Source organism: Chamaea fasciata, unplaced genomic scaffold (assembly GCF_029207755.1).
Source record: "Chamaea fasciata isolate MVZ Bird 193981 ecotype frontalis unplaced genomic scaffold, bChaFas1.0.hap1 SCAF_3, whole genome shotgun sequence".
NCBI classification, from domain to species: Eukaryota; Metazoa; Chordata; class Aves; order Passeriformes; family Sylviidae; genus Chamaea; species Chamaea fasciata.
Genome location: NW_027094088.1, coordinates 9,782,429 through 9,802,615, shown reverse-complemented (window position 1 = coordinate 9,802,615; position 20,187 = coordinate 9,782,429). Strand labels below are relative to the sequence as shown.

General features: G+C 40.6%; 1 long non-coding RNA gene across 1 annotated transcript; it reads right to left on the bottom strand.

The window, feature by feature from the left end:
* Window positions 1-1,871: 1,871 nt before the first annotated feature.
* Window positions 1,872-19,908, bottom strand: LOC136287586 (uncharacterized). The gene is made up of 3 exons (XR_010720183.1): window positions 19,829-19,908; window positions 7,113-7,284; window positions 1,872-2,441 (listed from the first exon to the last, which is right to left on the bottom strand). It is a non-coding gene; the product is annotated as an uncharacterized lncRNA (long non-coding RNA).
* Window positions 19,909-20,187: the final 279 nt, after the last annotated feature.

The following is a 20,187-nucleotide window of genomic DNA, read 5'->3' as shown; positions in this document are numbered from 1 at the left end:
TGTGAGTGGATGTCAGGGAAGCAGAACAGAACACAAAAGGGGTCACAGGAGAGCAGGGCTGACCTGCACAATCTCAAACACCACTGCCAAACCAACAAATCACCGAGGCACTCAGGTCTTAAACAAAATGGTTCACAGTCCTGCAACACTGAGGTGAGACTTGGAAACCAAAACACACAATTATTTCATTCATGCTTTCATCATCCTTTTATAGGCCATTCCCAGTGCCTTGAAGAGTGAATTAAGGAGGGGAGGATTAAAGATAGAAGAATAATAAGGGATGAAAAAAAGGCAAAACATGAAAGGATAACAATGACACAAATACTCTAATTTCACCTCTCAGTAACAACTTTCATTTTTAATCCTTCACTGACTGGAAAAGGACTATGTGATTGAAGAAAGTGCTCATTTACAATTTGTGACTATTCTAATTAATTTTTTAAAAGCCTAACAACGGGGAATTTCTACCAAGTTATATTGAACGTTCAAATTAAACTGAGAAAACTCAAAGTCTTACTGTGTCTGCATCATTATCTGGTTTTTTATCTGAATGGCAAAAAGCTGCAATTAATCCCTGATTTATTTTTCTTTTCCATTCTGTATGTACCAATGAGATTTAATAGCCCGGTTTTACTCCCATGCACACCATCTTTTTTATAAAAGTGCTCCTACCTGCAAGTCCCTCAGTGAGCACAATGCTTATTCCCATGGGTGCTACCCCAAAATCTCTAGCTCCCTGTAATGATGAGATACATTCTGTTCTTGCAGAGTACTGTAACTGCAAAATCAGAGTGTTGAGTTTTCATTGGTGTCCTTGGTAACCCCCACAAGTGATTTCTGAAGTAAACTGTAATGGACAAAGCTGACAGGCACTTGGCACATTCCTGGTAAGTCAGAAAAGGGCTCAGCAAGTATCCCCAAAATGATGACTCTGTAGACAAATTCTCCTGTGAGGGAGGAGGCAGCCCATCACTGGGATTAGCTCCTGACCACACTGATTTGGAACATCCCAAACAAGATAAAACAACTTCTTTCCCTCGTTTCTAGCACCGTCTGATTTATGTGAGTCAAGCACCTATTAACTTGGACATGTACAAGGATATGCACATGGAAAAGGATTTAGAAAAGCACACACAACGTTTTATCTTCTGAAGAATAAAACAGAATGTGTGTGTAAACAAATTCATCTGCACTGACATCCTTCTTGCTTTATACCTGCAAATCATGGGAGAGGGAGAGCCACAAATGTTGCTTTATCTTTCATTCCACATGGGAAGCAGTTCATGCATGTTTCTAAATACTTTTTATTTAAGACAATCATACCCTATACTAGCACCAGTCCTCTAAAACAGGCATTTCAGCAACCACGTGTAAGATGTTCTGTTCTAAGGATAAGGGCAGTAACAACAGGATTTGAGGTGTCAGGATTCAAGATAATCTCCTGGCAGAACATCAGGAGGGAGTTGTAGGAAACCACCCTATAAATCTGGCTGAGGTGCTAAGACATTTTAAATAGTGAATCTACTTGATCAAGGTAGCAATTGTGTCATCTCTGTTTTCCCCTTTGCTTATTTAGGGATTTCTAATGCACTCGCATAGTTGCACTTAAGTGCTAGACAGTAATTGTGTATAGGATTAAGTGTGAAAAGTGATGATTTCACAACTACTTCTAATGTAGCTAAAAGCCGCATATTAAAGAAAGTGGCAAAATAAATGCTTAAAGCTCCTAATACAATTCAAGAAAGAAAAGGAAAAAATAAAGGGAAAAACCACCAGATGCTGTGAGACAAAGAAGTTGAAATTAAAGCCGCCAGGTAGGTGTTGGTTAGAAGGCACTGTGGAGGCACCAAAACATCACCCAGCATAGAAAGAACATGGCAAGGACTTGAAAAAGAAGATGCAGAAGATCCATTTTCTCACTCATATTTTACCACAACAAAATAATGGCTCCTACTTGCACAACCTACATAAACTACAAGCATGCTTTTCATTGAAGAACAGAGAATTAAGGAGAAAGGGACATTTTTCTGGGCTGATCAAAATCAGAGTTTGAAACCAGACACTTATTGAAACAGCATATCCTCAGTTTAGAAGAAATAGGTAAGTGGTGCTGCCTTTAGTCCTCTCTCATATCCCATGAGTAACAATTCAGAGTTCTGAAGTGTGGAAAAGAAGATAGTTCCATCATTACTCTCACTGTTCTACAGACAGGATGGAGAAAGTTCCAGTAACTTTCTAGAAAAAAAAATAGGATTTCATATTAACATTTCTCTGAGAGAAGCATTTACAATCATTTACAATGCCAGCTCTTGTTGGGTGAAAAAGTACATTTGTTTCTTTAGGACTTGCTGCATTTCTTTGTGGAAGCTGTTCATTGTCCCTCTTCACTGCACACCTGGCACACCCTCTTCGGATTTTTCTCCAGAACTGGATCCTGGCAGCTCAACAAGGAAGAAAAGCCATGGCCTACTGTAGTGTTTGGTAACTGGAGACATCCAAAGTCCATCCCCATTTTCCATCCAAAATGTCACAGTTCTTCCCAAAAACCCCACAGAAACAGAGCACTGAGTTTTAAGCACAGAAAACCAAGATTTACTCCTATAAAATCCAGGCACTGAGCAGAGACAGAGCCCCTGGGGAAGCAAAAGGTTTCACTTTAAACACACAAGTATTCCTCAGCTGGTGAAGATCTGCAAGAGCAGCTCTGGATTTCAGGGTGCAGCTGTTGTGTGACAGTCGCAGCACCAGGAAATCCAGCCCATTTTCACAGCCAGATAACCTCAAACATGGAGCAGCTGGAAGGGTTGGCCACAAAGCAAACCCCCTTCCAGAGAATCGGAGACTACACAGGGAATGTCCCTGCTGTTATTTCGAATATTCCAAGGAAGCTATCCAAGAAAATCATCAGGGCTTTTACATTTGTTCTACTGTGCCCCAGGAGGAGCAGCACCACCTGCACCACCCAAACAGGAATTTGCAAAGCTGATTCTCAGTGAGTTTTTCTCTTTTTGAAAGAAAAAAAAAAAGGTTAATTTTCAGAAAGAAGAATCAGGAACCTCATATAAAACACAATTAAAAGTTTGTTATTTTTAAAATTTCTATTTATTTTTTTCCATTTAAAAACAAATCTATGCTCTGTAATGTTTTGGACTTCTGAAGTTTTCACTGGGATAAAACCCAAACTAATTACTTGATGATCTCCAAGCCTCAAGATCACATTTCCTTGCACATGCACAGTGAAAAATATTGAGTAAAGCTTCTAATAAATGTTTCATTGCTGGGTACTTAGCAAAATTGATTGAAATTCAGATTTTTTTTGCCCACTGGCAAATTCTGATAGCTTAGTATCTATTTGCATTCCAAATCAACATGAAAAATTGAAATATTCATAGATTCTGTAAAACAAAATGCACTTAACAATTTCACCATAGAGAAAATTGACTTTTCAAAGCCATTTAAGTGCTATTTTTCCTTTCTTGGATATACCTTCTCCTGGAAGTCAGTGTGAGGACTTGTAGGCCTGATTTTCCCCAGTGAGATATCATATGCATTAGGGATTTTTTCCCACCACCTATTCATGTGCTATTTTCGTCAAAAGAAAAAAAAATAAAAGCAGGGGTTGCTTAAACCTGGAGCTTTTCCTGGCAGCATGTTGCTACTTTTTTAAATTAAGCCCTTAGGTATCAAATGAAGTTTGAAGATGAAAAGAAAAATATTTACACCCCAAAGTAGCCAAGTGACCATTGATCATTAAAGTGAAAATCACCTCAAACCCAGATTTAAGTTATTACATTAGAGACTTGAAGCTAAATCTTTCCTCTCTCTCACTACAACACTATTGCTTAGTGCAGGCTCTTTCCTTAGTTTTTTCCTAGGAAAAAATCCAAAGTAAATGCAATTTTTTACCTAAAGCAAAGCAGGAACAAACCCAAGTCTCATGTGGTTCGTGGAATGGGAAAAACCTCCCCCTTTTTATCTTTTAAATATATTTTTAAGCCAAGTTCATTGGGACAAGCTGCAAGTTCCAAAAAATCTCAAAGTGCCTCCACAGTCCTGTATTTCACACTACAGCTTATGCACCCGTGTTGTCCAAAAGCCTGGCTGTGTAAAACTCTGTATTATCCTCAGGTAACTGGAATAATGGGAGAAAAGAAGGAACTGACTCACACTTGAACCTATGAACTAAGCAGAAGGTGTTTAATATTAAACTTAGTTGCAACACTCAGCTGTGTTTAACCAAGTCAAATGATCCTGGTCTCTCTGTTGGGGTGACTGGGAATCCAACAGCCAAAGCCACAGAAAACTATCAGCACCACCAGTATAATGGGAATTGCTGCTGGAGGCACCCCAGTGCCATCTTTCCCTCTGCCATACACTAGGATGTTTTGAATATGCACATGGACATCAATTACCAATGACTCACAACCCCAAGTGACCCTGCTCTCGTGGCTACACAGAGCAGGCACACGTGTCCTCACAGCAATAGCCTTCCTGCACCACACACTGATCTGTGTTTGGAATGACACTTCTAACGTGCAAAAATGAGGAAAAAGGATTTGAGCCTTTTTAAGGATTTTTTTTTTCCCTAAGAGGCCATCAGAGAAGTGGGTGTAGCACGAGCTTCAGAGCCTACAGTGCAGCCCCTTAGCCAAGCAGAATTAATGACCCTAATTAGCGCTGCTGGGGGCAGCAGTATGAGGCATTTATTTATACACATGGGAAAGCTCAGTTGTGCTAGAGGTTCTCCCTGGCACAAAACAGGAGGTTACCTGTGATAAGCACACAGTAATGGCAAACTGCCTTTAGAGATGCTTTATATTAGCAGCAAATAGTGATTCTCACAGCAGGGCCATTTTTTAAACTATCTGAAAGTGCATTATGATTAAAAGCACTGTGAGACACTCAGAAGAGGCTGTTAGGCTGTGCCTAGGACAAACAAAATGGAAAGCAGACACTCTAGGTTGACTGCCATCATATCTGGTCTCCTTCAAAAGCCAGAAATTACCTATATTTATCCCATTTGCATCATACACATCAGTTAATGTATAAATAGAGATGAGTGTACGGGATCTTGTGCTGAACGACACCAGTGAGTCACCAGAGAGGGGGAAGGATAATCTTTTCTCTTGCCTGTATAGGCAAGCTGGTATTTATCAGCAAGTAAAAGGCAAGGTTGGGGTATAGGAATTTCTGATGAGAGAGAGACAAGGCTGGTGAAACACAGACAGAGGCCCAGATAAGCCATGGGATCCCCTTAAATTCGGCTGGACAAGGCCCTGAGCAAACTGACTGAACTGAAAGCTGGCACTGATTTAAGCACAGACTTGGAGTAGAGGCCTCTAGAAATCTTTAAAAGTTTAAGTATTCTGTGATTCTAAGAGGCAACATGGCCCAAAAGAGAGGCAGTTCTGGGAATCCACTGCATCTGAGCATCTACTTGGAACTGTGCTCAGAGTATTTGTTTTTCTTTGAGACGCAGCAATCTTTGTTTTCTTGCTAGGGAGACAGTTTTTATGATGCTCTGAGTGACAGAAGTAACATAACTATAAATCTCTCTCAGACTTGAGGAAAGTTGGGTTGTACAGGGACTGCAGAATATTGCACTAGAAGCCTCACAGGGGGTTTAGGGAATAGAGGTGTTAGGGAAAGGGAAAATGCATCTCACTGGTAGCAACATCATTTAAATCCAGTTCTGGTGTTTGCATTTATCTCCACAGTGCTTTCTATCATAAATCAGGCATTATTTTCCTTCTGCACAACAATACACAATACAATCAGCAGCAACATCTGGGCTCTGCTTTTCTTAATAGCACCTTCATGAAGTTATAATGTAAAATACAAGAACTGGAATTGGAAATAAAACAGAAATGGTAATTTGACACTTGGAACTTTATCACAGCTGCACAATTTAAAGTAATTTTAAATGTAGACTTTTGCTGTTAGGTTAGATTTTTCAGTTACACCTTTTTCATCCAGAGGTGTTTTCTTAATCATCATCACTTTTGTTTTGGATGGTTTAGAGCTATTTTTCCTGTTCTTTTTTTACAGAAGGCAATGGCTCATTTTGAGCCAACATTTCACTTTCTGCAGTTAGCGCTCCCTGCCATATTTCAGGATGAACAGAGCTTCCTCCCAGTGAGGTACAGACTGACCTGCAGGGTCCCCGCCATCTTTGCTTGATCTTTGACATCAGGCACTTGTAATAAGACAGGTCAGAAGTTTAGGCATGGCACCAACATTTTAACTGTATTACTTTCTACTTAGGTGACCACGTTTAGAAAGGACACAGGCTGAAAACCCCTCATTTTATCATCCCTCCTAATGCTCCTGTGACACTGGTGCTGGCCTCTCAATGTCTGTGCAATATTTCAAGTAACACTTCTGTAAACTGCCCCTCAGTGATAAAAATGCAACAGCATCCAAAACACTAAGGGGGAAAAGTATAAACCTGCCCTGATGTCAGCTTTGTCTCCCAGACCTTTGGAAAACCAGAGAGCAAAAGGCACTTGACCTGATCTGTAATTTAACTGCAAATGCAGCTATGAATGTATGGTAGTGCTTAAAGTGTTCCTTGCAGAGTAAATTCTTTCTTTACATATCAGTTTACACCATTTTTACCTCTGGGAACATCAACTAACCTCTGATTTCCTTTAGCTTAACATTACATTGACCCACAAAGACCTTTGGGAATGCTCCCCCTTCTCATTATATTTTTATTTTCCTGGAGAGAGAGAAGGGTTTATGGTCATAGATAAACAGTGCCTTGAGTTTCCCTTCCAACCCCACCTTAGCAGTCCATGCAAACACCTTCCAGGGTTCCTGCAGCCGGTGCTGCTGAGTGCAAACGCCTCCAGCACCACGGAGCTGAGGGAGTGGCTGGAGAGGGGCCAGCACTGTCCACTGACTCATCCCCTGTCACTGCTGCTCTCCAGTCAAGCTGGAAAAAGCCTGAGGCTTCTGTTCTTGTTGATTTGCCAGTCTCCCCCAAGAAACCTTCTAGTGTGTTCCTTGGGAGCCCCTTGAAACCCTAGTGTCACAGTGGTTACAGTAACACAGTTTACAATAATTCAGAGCAAGGTAATTAACTAGAAATATATGCAAAATTCACTTACCACATCACTGAGATTTGTGAAATGTTTGCATCCAGGCTCCTATTTTCCTATTCCTTGTTCTGCCTGATTAACACGCGATGCTTTTTCTTCTGTCTTTAGGTTAGATGTCTGAAGCTTTTCCACAGTAAATTACAAACAATTCACATTTCTTGAGTTAATATTCATTGCTTCACTAGAAAGAAAAGAAACAACAAACATTTCGTAAGTCTCAGGTCTTTTATTTCCCATGAAATCAATCAATCACCAGTATAGGCTAATCCCAAAATCTCATGTACTTCCATGCACTTGAAGAAATTATTTAAGAAATGTTGGTCAAATGCTGTCTTAAGATTAATAAGTGATTTACTGTTGACCTTGGGTAGCCAGAATTCTATTTCATATCTCTACCAGTTTAGCAAATTTGAAACAATCCCCATCTGCCATACACCAGCTAATTATGCCTCTTTTTGCTACCATCAGTTAATATTAACTATAAATTGGAAATATGTCCATTTAGCTTTATTTACATAATTTGGAAAAATTATTTGTAGCAGGGAAATAAAACCAGAAAGGGACCAAAGGAACAAGGAGGGAACAGGAGGAATTCACTGAGGGTCACCAATTTCATGACACCACTGGGCACCTTCTCTGCACCACTCCCTACACCAGGAACTAAGTGCAGCTAATGCTGCTTATGAATAAAGATGGACAACACTCAGCACTCTATCAGGGGTGAAAAAATAGGTCTGTGATGTCCTCATATGCACTATACAGACATGGATTTCTGAATGGGAATTCTGAGAGGAAATCAGGCAGCTATGCTCAAACCCAAGCTCAGTATCACACTTGGATCTAAACTCTGAATGTGAGCTGTACCCAAAATGTTGCCCATATGTTACTTATTCACCAAGGGATTTGAGAGAAAGGAGGTTAAGTAGCACATTCAGACAAGCTCTGATAATTCATGTGTGGAACAGACACAAAACGAGCTGCATGGCTGGAGGCAAAGGGGAGACAGAAAAATGGAAAGAGGGAAGCAAGAAATCTACAGCTGAATCATGCCCCGTCTCCCCATCTTTTTTTTAAGAGAATCCTTGGATGTGGAAAAACAGTTTAATTTGCCAGTTTGTCATTAAGTTCCAGTATGTGCCAATAACTACTACACAGAGCAGGTAACTTTCAACAGTTCTTACAAAAGGCAGCAAAAACATTGCTGACAATATCTCATACATCTCCATCAACTGATTTTATGATACCTTCTCTTCCCATGCTGTCTTGGGTTTTGTAACCGAAAAAAAATGTTTATTCTATTCCATCTATTGAAACCCGGTTGGAGAGATTTTTCTTTATCTGTGTTAACTCCAGAAGGAAAAGGGTAACTGCCTTCTCTGATAACAAGCCAGCTGTTAAAAACCGAGTGGAGCAGTGCTGCTTATCAGATGGGTCAGTGTTGCTTATCTCTGTTCATTGTTCCACTACCCCCATGGGAATATCTTCTGTTGATGGACCATTAAAGCTTATCAATGACATGACACAGCACATCATACCATTGTAAGATGCTCTACCCAGGGAGGAGGAGCCAAACCATCTTCACCTAGATAAAAGGAGCCACAGGTGTCACCAGTCATTCCTGTTTTTCACTGGATTCCTGGACAAAGACCAGACCCACCTCACCATTACTGGACCCTTTTTCTACAGGACCATCTCTACTCCAACAGAACCACATCTGCCACTCCAGGAAGACTTACTCTGGACTGCTCCCAACACCCTGACCAACAGGGTGTCAGGTTGTATTTCTGACTCTGTCAGAGTTTTCTGGGATTTCTTGTTTGTTTGCTTGCCTATTCTTCTGTGCTACAACATTTGTATTTTTTATATCCTTAATAAGGAACGGCTATACCTATTCCCAAAATCTTTGCCTGACAGCCTTTTAATTGCAAATTGATAATAGTTTGGAAAGGGGAGGAGAAGCTAACAATCCAGGAGAGACTCCAATCTTCCCTGGCAGATACCTGTCTATCTAAACCAAGACACATGCCCACTCCCCAAAATGAAATAAATTAGAAAAAAAAAATCTAACTATATTTAAAATGTCTAACAAGCTAACAAGCCATCCTTGATTTACTATTTTTCTGACTGACCCTAAACCTCCAGCTGCTCATGTTCTGTTCCATCCACACAGGTGGGAAGCCACTGTGACACTTCATTCAGGGTGGAATCACATCAGTTTAGAACAACTGAGGATCATAAATATGATGCTAATTAAATGGGTGGGGAGCGGGGCTGACACCACACAAAAACACCACAAAACCCCACTGATTTCTGTGAATAAACGCCCAAAATTCAAATTCCACAGCTGGCAAATGCAGAGAAGCTCCTCTGACTCCCTGCAGATTTCTTTTCAGCAGGAAGATTAATTAAGGTGGGTTGTTTTTCTTTTCTTTGCACACAGGAAATTCCCTCTGCATCTGCCACACAGAATGATTCTTTCATTTTCAGGAACAGGAATTCAAAGGAATCCCTGAAGCATATCAGAGTTGGGCTTGTGCTAAGTATCCACCGTACTTATATTTTAAAAGATGTTATTTGTCTTATTTGAAACATGAACACTAATTCAAGGCTTGCTATCATTTTGCCTCTGCATTGCTACGACAACTAAAGAAGTTAATGGAATACATAAAATACTGCAATAAACCCAAATTTGCCCTACAGCATTTCAAGTTCCCTTTCTAAATTAGTTCAGGGAAGCAGCAATTGGGTCACTCATTTTAGATCTCCCAGCAGCAAAAAGGCAGATTTCTCTGGTTTTTGAAAAGAAGCCCAAATTTTTAGTTAATTAACAAAGCCATTTAACTTTAGAAATCAATCAAGTCCCAGAAGTGAATGTCAAGGTTACCTTGAGTCAAGAGCACTGTAAAGGAATAAAACAAGGTTTTATCAATATCACATGCCGCAAACATATAGAAGAAAGCAGGGCTTTACCCAGAACACGGAAGAAAGAATTTCAAAGGGTAAGAGTTAAAAGTGGTATTGGCACTACCTTCAGATCAGTCATGATCAGGGCCACAGTGATTACGTTTTCTCTCCCAGTCACAGAGGGGGAAGATAAAACACACCTCTGATTATTGTAATTTTTGTTTTTAAATAAAAGAAGGGTTATTCGGGTTGAAAGCTGAACAGCTGGTTAGAAGCAGTACAAACATCGGCCACAAAGGAGGACAAGCTTAAACAGAGTCACAGGGTCTCACACAGTGATGTCAATAAAACCTTGCTGCTTTGTAGCACCCATGAGAGCAAAACCAGCCAGATACCTGAGGAATGCACAAATCCAAGGAGCAAACTGGAGTGTGCAAGGAAGGGACACAAAACCTCCATGGACAGCTCTGCTGGGGCTGCTGAAGGGCTGAATGTCTCACCAAAGTACTGCTTTTCCCTGGACAATCTTACCAAAAAAGATAATACTGAAAGTGCTCACCAGCACAACCCACCCAGGTGCGCCAAAGGACTCCACAAATATTGTGATCTGGGGGATAATAAACAATAATTTTAGGACACACAGAAACACACAGCCCTTTCTATACAATACTTCTAGATTTGCTAAAGACAATTTTGTTAAAAATTCCTCCATATCCACCAGTGCTCTTCTGAGTGTACAATTAACACCCGTGTTGTTTTGGGGTTTTGTTGTTATTTTTACACGAACCTCCTCAGAGGACTAAGTGGGCTCAGGGGGTTGAAATAAAAAAATCATTAAACCATTTGTATTTCTTTTTTTTTTTTTTAACTAAAGAAATTTTAAGTCCTATGACAACAGAAGGTAACACGTTCTCAAGCACCGTGACAGGGGAAGGGTATGAACATCCCCAACTCACCTGACACGCCAGGCAGACATCGATTCCCCCTCACAGGAACATTCCCACCCTGCTTTCCCTGCAGCTCTGAGGGGAAAACTTGCAGCCCAGTTTCCAGGGTCTCTGGTGGTCCAAGAATCAAGCTCAATTCCTACAATATTGGCAGTACAAGCAGCAGGGGCTGTGGGCACCATGAGGGGAGCCAGCTCTGGGCATGGCTCTGGCGGCCCCTCGGCCTCACCACAGGGGTAAAATGGAACCCTGCCCTGAGGGAAACCTTCAAAGACGTAAACTTAAGAGTCTTGCACACACTGTTTTATAGGGAAAACACGTTTCCCTGGGATTTGGCAGCAAAACCTAACTGGCTGATGTGGGTGGGATGGTTTGCGTACCCTTGCCACCCTCATGGCAGGGAGGACTGCAGCCCCCTTACCCCAAGGCCCATCCTTTCCACAACAAAACAGCAACTGCGGGCAATGGCTAGAAAAGTGAAAAATCCAAAAGTCATCCACACAACAAATCCAGATACACAAGGAATTTTAAACAAATAACCTGTGAGTGCACGCACCAAGAAAAACGTCAGAGGAAGATCCTATTAAGTGCCATATTGATGAGCTTTCTCTAGCTTCCATTCCACAAATCCTTCTGCTGAGGACGTCACATCCTGAGCAATATCAAGATATCATTTAAAATGTGCAATGTTTATCCCTTCTGATACATTATACATACAGCTCAGCCGTCTCTAATGCAGGAGCAATCCAAGCACAGCATTTTCAATACAAAAATTCATTCCAAAACACTCCTGGCCTCAACCAAAACAGGCCATTTTTCCTTCCTTTTGGATTTCAGAAATAACCTTATGCAAAAAAAAAAACAAAAACGTGATTACAGTTGCAATGTCAAAAAATGAGGGGAAAATGGCAGTAAATAATGTAGTGTCTTTTCTGAGCACATCAAGGGTTTTGGAGCTTCAATATATGAAGGGTCCTTTAACCTCAGTGAGCTGGGTAATATAAGGTGTCTGAATGTAGAGAAAAAGAAAATATCATCTGTCACTGCCATAACAGCAAGAAGATAAAATTATTTCTATAGGCTGAAAACAGAAGTGCTCCTCAAAGAAATCATTGCTGGAGAATTATTTTTGGAATAGTATTCATCGAAAGTTTAAGGGGGGGAAAGAAAAAAATGTGCATTGGGGGAAAGAAACAGAACAAGAGAAATAAAATATTTCAAATGCCTACCGAAATACAATTTCTAAACTGAATTAAAATTTTAGGAAGTTTTACACAATTTATCTGTCACATTTTTCCTTTTCCCTGTTGTGTGGGAACATAAAACATACAAACAATGTACTAAGAGAGAGATGTTATACTGACCAATATTAATTCCTTTTTTTTTTAAATTTTATTTTAATGCCATGTAAACCAAGACTTGAGAACAACTTAGGGCCAAAAGACATGATATGGGCTGTAACTGTTCTGATCAAGCCATGCCAGCAGACTGGTTTGATATTCCCTGTTTTCCGAACAGAATCAAGGCTGCTTCTTTCCCCTTTTGCACCACTGTGCCTGCACCTTCTTTCCCATCCAGCTCAGGACTGCGATTTTGGGCAATTTGAGAATCAGATCAAAGCATTCAGCAAAGCTGTAAGATGTCTATATGAAATCTGAAAGTGCCTTAGAGACTGTGTGGAGAATTCCATTCAGCTTTCTGAATGCAATCAAGGGCTCTGCTCTCTGACCATGATTCTTTTTTCAGGTTTGAAAAGTAATGCCGAGTTTTCTGAGAAAGCTTCAAATGATTAATTTGTTTGCTGCAAAATTATTATGTATATTATAAAGGAAAATTAGGGAGATAAATTATTATTTAAAAGTTAGTTTTCTTTAACTTGGGGTTTGATAATTTTGCCTTTTACACCTCCTGCCTTCCTTCCTAAAGCACTGTTAGTCTAAAGAAACCTGATCAAAGATAGGTGGTCTCCACTTTTCAGCGGCTGGAAAACCTTTCTTCCTTTAAATTCTTTCACTGGTAAAAAAGGATTGAAGTAATTTTGCCTGACATTCCTGAGAACATTCCATCAGGCTGAAGTCAAATAGGAGAGATTTCAGCTCCAACAATGAATGCTGAATGTGCAAATCATACATTAATCATTAATGGTTTTTAATCAGTTCTGCCTTGACAAAAATGCTCCAGCATGCACCAGGCACTCAGAGCAGCCTCTTCTCTTCCAGTGCTCCATACTGAGATGTGGGAAACGGCACCCCATGCTCCCAAAGAAAATGAGAAACACTGGGTATATTGAATGTCAGTGTGATCAAAGGGATCAGCTAAAACATTCATTGCATGATCTTTCCGCTTAAATACTTTTTTGTCCATATAACTCTCAGACAGGATTTCATCTCAATTTGCAGAGAGCATTTATATTTATCTAGCCAATTCAAACTGCAGATATCATTAATAGAAATGCACTAATACTTTGCCATCATCCTGACAAATACCGAGGGAATGTAAATGCCTCACAAAATCCTTTTAGATTAAACCCAAGGTAGGTCACTAAAGAAATCTGGCTGAAGATTCAAGCTCATGACATCACCCAAACTCGTAGCAGCCATGTGATGAAAGGCTGCACAACACTCTGTGATAAATGTGCAGACTTTCCAAGACAGGTTTAATGACTGCTTACCTAGACAACCTTCTGGGAGATGGACATGAGTGTGCAAAGACAAGTCAAATGAGGGAAAACCCTCCAAAAAAACCCCAGGAAATCCAGCCCTGAAGCATCAGAACACTTGAGCTTCACATTCAGTTTGCTCTGTATCAGTTCTATTTTAAACCAGGCTATGTGCTTGCATTACCAGCCAGGGTGCAAAACCCAAACAGGGTTGGAAAGAGGATCCAAGATAGCAGTGACTCTCCAGAGCTACAAGACGGCTTCAGAAAATGCACCAGTCTCCAAGAAAAGCTTTAGGACAGGCACCAGCTACTTCCCTCCTGCGACAGGAGGCAGATGGATAAATAATAATTAGGTTTTGTCACTGAGTTCTGCTTTCCACAGGAACTCATTTTGTCTTTCCTTGCTTTTGAGAATGGAACAGAACCATGACTGAACCTGCTTCAGAGTTCAGGGATGCAGAGGATCACTGCCACCTGAAACCAAACTGTTCTGTGTTTTCTCATCTACAGAAGTGTTTGAAGAATTTAAAAATAACCCCCCTTTTGTCTTATCAATACAAAGGCTTTTTTTCAGCAAAAAGCATTTTTGCCAGCAGCAGCCAATCCCTGAGACTGCTACATTTAGCATCAGCAGAGATGGAAACTGGCAGCAGTTTGTACAGCCCCTTCTTAAAGAAGATTCACACTAGAGACCAAAAAGGCTCTTGGTTACTAAACCTACACAGATTACTTCATTCATGCCAAGACTCCCTTTCAACACAGGATCACCCAAAGATTTCTATCTTGATAACATTTACTGATGAGAGCTACCCGCACTCTCCCATGCTGCCCTGATCTCACACAGTAGGCTGGGCTTTAGGACACGTTCAGGATAAGTTGATATATGTAGGCATTATTTTGCCTTAGCTGCCCTTTATTCTGCCTACTCCCTTCCAAATGGATTTCTTCTTTTTAAAAATCAACCCCAAACACTCCAGATTTCTCTCTTGTTTCTAAATCTGGAGCCAAACCTGGAACTGCCATCTGCAAGTTGAAACATTACTTCAAGCAAGGAATTGTCATTCATTTTCACCTGAGTTCCCAGACATTCCATGATAATCCCGAGTTTTAAAAGAATTAGTAATACGCCCATAAATCAACCCAAACTGCAAAGCAGGAAAACAAGTGAAGTTGTGTACTATCCTGCTTTCTTTTAAAGGATAAATTTATCCTTTAAAATGCTATTTCCAATGCATATGCTGCCAATGCACTATTTCCTTGGATTTGAGATCTGGGCTGTCCACACCCTTGATGTGGAGTATTTTAGAAAGGGATGAAGAGCTCAGCACTGCATTTGAACCACCTGGAAAGGGGAGTTTATCCTGGAGGTGCTGAAAATTCTGGGCTGAAGGGGCAGCAGCAAGTGCCGCTGTCGGCAGTGCTGAATGCAGAGGTCCAAAATTAATTTTTATCTGAGACAAAGGCCAAGATATTCAGCTGTAGAAATGAACCTCCAAATGTAAACTATTTCCACTTCAAGAGCAGCCTTACTCAATTAAAACCTGCAGTATCAGCTTCAAGTGAAGAGATCAGACAGAGGTCCCCAAGCAATTACATGAAACAAAGTCACCCTTGCAGCAGCCTCTGTAATAAAACCAGGGCTCCATTTCACACTGTTTTATTCTCCAGAGATATTTGCTAACTAGGTTTCAAAAGGAATTCAACTATTGCAATTCACAAGCCCAGATTAAGAAATCCAGTCCATAGGTCAAAGATGCAATTACCTCTGTTTCACATAAATCTCCTTCCCTCACAGAAAAGCTGATGGCTTTTTTTCCAAGAGCAAGTGAAAAGAATCATAGAACTGATGTATGAATATTTTCTCATTGTCTGCGACTCCCCTCCTAATTTGCCAGAAGCTTCAGTTTTCTGAAATTTAACATTATACTTACAAAAAACAAAACGAAGAAACCCAAACTGTGAAGAATGTACTTGTACATAGCTTGATGGAGATAACAAAACCCAAATTGTTGCTTTGAAAAAATATTTGTTAAAACCAATTTGAAAACCTCACTTTTTTTTTTTTTTTCATTTTCCAATCTGAAATTCCTGGATTTTTCCTCAGTTGCTCTGTTCAGTGACATTTCCTACCTTCTGAAGTGATCTAATGAAGTCCTTCAGCAGCTTTAGAGACTAAAATCCTGCAGTTACTTCAGTCTGCTCAGGTAGGCTTTTACCTTATTCTCTCTAACAGTTTTAAACCAAGTTTGTTGCCTTGTCTGCAGCCATATTCTATAATTCTTGCTGAATTTTACAGTCATCATCAATTTATCCATGGACTTAATTTAAACACTCACACAGGTATAAATCACAAACAAATAAAATAAAGCACTGCATGTGAAGCTGATTAATGTTTCTCTTAACACCTATTCGAACTCTTACCTAACTTGTACATTGATGCAAAACTCTAATTTTTCCCTTTGCTGCAAGGGAGCAAAGGGATTAACTGGGCAACACCCCCTTTACAACTTTATTTATTGGAATTAACATGTGGAACAGCACAGGAAATGTTTCAGTTCTATTTAAAACAGATTAAAAACTCTCCCTGGCCAGAAAAATCACCTTCTTCTTACAAACCACAACTATAAACAAGAATGAAAAGGACAAGCTGCTCATCCAACTTTATTACTAAATCAACTGCTGAAATACTGGTAAACCTCTAAATCTGGAGGAGGCATCAAAAAAATCTGAAAGCTACAATAGCTTAATATCAAAATTTATTTTTTCCTTTAACATTAATGAAGTAGCAGTGCCTTTCTGTAGCCTTTCACACACAGTACAGCAAACCCGTGGCTGGTGACGGTGATACTAACAGAGAAAGATCTACCAAGCAGGTTCAAAGAAAATGCAACATTTCATTCAGAAATCAAACTCTTGGGTGTGCACTGAGGAGAGACAAGATGTCAACGCAACATCTTTATGTCCTGGGCTTTTCTGGTGTCTGACAGATGGACCTAACTGAGCCTCTGAAGCACTAATGTGCTAAACAATAAAATAAGGAACCAAATGCCTCCACAGCCCAGCACTGCATTTGAACAATGTGTTTAAGAGCTATGGTTAAAGCAGCAGAAAATAGATGAATAGCATGAAGGGTCTGAGTCACTCCTGAAGCTCAGATTTTTAGAGCATCCTACGTCCCACTGATGGCACGGTGATAAGGGATGAGCACAAACACGCGTAAGGCAAGGCTGGAAATTACTCTAAACATACCAGGGGCAAATATCATTCCTACATGAAAAGCAATGCTAAACTATCTGCTAGTTTATAAGCACAGTGTGCAAAAACAGCACAAGAGCACAGTGTAACCATGGTTTAAAGAACACAGTGCAAGGAAATGGCCATTTTCTGGGGAAACTAAAGGGAAAGAGAGAAAGAGAACTTGTTGGAGCAAGTACTCGCATTTTAATCAGCACTACAGCTCTTGGTGACGATCAACAACCTCATCAAGGCACACAGCAGCCCAAAGCAGCAGTGTCTGACTGCTGCTCTGGCAAAGAGTTTGGCACCTCATCCTGCCGAAGAATTTCATCCTTGGCAGCAGCAGCTGGACCCTTTCCTCTGACAGCCCTTCGGGGAAACTCAGGGAACTGTTTAGGAACAAGTTTGGGCTCTTAAGGCTCCCAAATCCTCCTGCTCTTTAAGGCCCCAGCAATGTTAAGTTCTGGGGTCAAGCTTCAAGGAATTGTTTGGCACTTGGGTTCAGTGAGAAAGTAGTTTCTTCTGTGCATTAATGAAGAAGAAAGAGGAGCATGGTCCCCCACAGATCCAATCAATCATCCACAGAAATCAACTTCAGACACCTCTACATGTTAAAAGCCAGCACTATCTGTTTGTGTCTTACCTGTCACCTCTCCACACCTAAAACCCAACTGCTAAGCAGCAAACTGCATTTCAGGTGGCATTTTTTGCCACAACAGCATCACTGATTCAGATTTCTGACTGTAAGCAAAGCTTCTGACTAAATATAAGACACACTTGCTGCTGTCACCAAGGGGGTGGCAAGGGGAGCACTGTCCCTTTTGCTCTGCAGATGAGGACTGGTTTTTCCTGTTCCAGGTTTGCAGCTACAACAGTAGGTGTAGTAGGTGACAACAGGGAGCAGGCAGTGCTGCAGAGTTCAGGCATCTTGCACCAAGCAACCCACCAAGGGACTGCATGTGACCACTCCCTTCCAGCCTCTCCAGCCCAGAGGGAGGGACCTTTACAAGGGGAATGGATGAAATCCAACTGACCTTTGCATGAGCCAAGAGCTCCCTGTCTTGTAGCCCTGTACTGCTGGAACAGTGGGGATGTGCCTCTGGAGCCCCTCAGGTCACTTTAGGTCTTACAAAAAGACAAACGCTAGAACTATGATGGATCAAAATGCTTTAGATCACTTCCAACTTTTTTTAAACATTGTCGGGTTATATAATGACATGTCACACTGACAGCTTATGAAAACATTTACTGTTATTTTTTGAGCAGGCTCAATTCATTAATTAATGATACATCCAAACCAAAATAACTGACAGAAGCCTCCTGCCTCACCCAGTGTTATGTGACCTTTATTTATAAATGTATCACTTCCACTTAGAAGTAGTTCAGAAAACATGTGAAGAGGGAGGCAAGAGAAATTGCTCCCCTAGTGCCAGATTCAGTCCTAAATAAGGCAAGGCGGTGTGTGGATCCAAGCAGGAGAGGTGGTCTTTGAACCCAGCTTTTCCAGGCAGCCAGGAATAGTCTGGCAGTGGGAGTGAGAGATTGTAACACAAGCTCCATGAGTACTAAAAAAAAGCCTACTATGGTATAGGAAACCTTGAGATGTGCATACACAACCAGGAGTATTTAAGCACATATTCTAGGAAATGGACTGAAACAATCATTCTCATTTCTTCTGTTCAACCAGTCAGTATCTGCTATGGTCCAATGAACACCTGGGAACACCATCCTGATGCATTTAGTGCTAGAAGAGGCATTGAGCGGAATTACGAATATCTCAGATGTATTCCGTTTGTGCCTGACATGACTTGGTTCAGCTGCAGCACTTTCAGATACCATTCCTATTCCTCTACCTACAAAGAACTCTGAAATAATTCTTTATTTGGAGTTACAGAGAGTTTAACACTCTTCATAAAATAACATGCAAAAATCATTATCAAGTGTGACCCTTTTTGACACATTCAAAAACCTAAATGCTAAAATCAAGATATTTCAACCTTGTACGTGCTATTAATGAAAACCCCCAGGGTTCTCAGAGAGTCCTGTGTGTTTCACAGAGTTATAGCCATCAACAATTTTATTTTTTCAGTGTAGGAATGCATCAGTGCACATCTGAAAGTGCAGACCAGCTTTGGGGGCAGAAAGGATGTGCCATTCCCACAAAAGCCTTTACTGGCTCTCAATCAGCAGTATTTTTTCCCCTGACACTGTAATGCCTGTTTTCCCCAACCAGAGAGCATCCATTTGACCAAGGGAATCAAGCAGAAAACATGACATTTGTAAAGACATTTTTAAGAGCTACCATTGCCACATTACAATTCGGCCTCCTGCAGGCCACTGACTGTGCAGCAGAGGTTGATTGCCTAAATAGATTCATTTATTTTAAAGGCAGCCAGCTTCCCACGTACCTCTGTATAAAATGGACTGTGATACTGCTTATCCATTACCAACACCTCTGGCACATACATTTAGAATTATTCCTCACTTATCCCCACTGCTATCTGTATTTTAGATCAAATATTCAATCACCCGCTGTTATTTTGGTTAATTAAAATGACCTTGGGAAAGCAGACCAGCCACAAATACTTAATGCTACCCTGCTGATCCCTGAATAAGTGGAGTGACTGATCTATCAAAAGCAGATACTAACTTCATTAACATCAACTTCCAACAATAGCACCTGAAATTCTGTAACAGCTTCCAGCACCGTTTCTTAACTACCGTGACTTGTAAGATTAATATTTATTATTATTATTTCCCATCTTAACATACTTAATACTGTTAAATTTAAACCCATAAAACCCACTTTAATCTCAAGGGCTTTGATGCCATCCCTTAAAGATTTGCGGAGCCCAGAGAAGCATTTCTGCTCTTAAGGATATTTGAGTAGCTATTGGTATTTTTACAGTAAATATTGAAACTGCTGCCACAGACTGCCCATTCATCCCTCTCACTGCTTCTTGGCTGTTTTCTTACCTCCAGGAACTTCACTGAGGGGTCCAGGGCTGACAAGAGGGAGAGGTTAAACTCAGCAGGCTCCAGTGAAAAGAGTTAAATGGCTTCACCTGGACCCTGTGAGATCTCCATGAGATCACAGCAAACCGGAACACCATCACAATATTTGCAAACAGAAACCCGTGGCAATTATGTTTATCAGCAACAGGATTGTTTGTTCCAAAGCAAATCATTTATCCTCAAATTCGATGGGAAACCCTGGAAACTTTGCTGGGACTATTCATCACACTCAAATTATTCCCAAAAAAAACCATTTCCAAACCCTAAAGGGCTACATTAAGAAATAAGATTTGTGAGCAATTGTACTTGCAGTAGAAGCC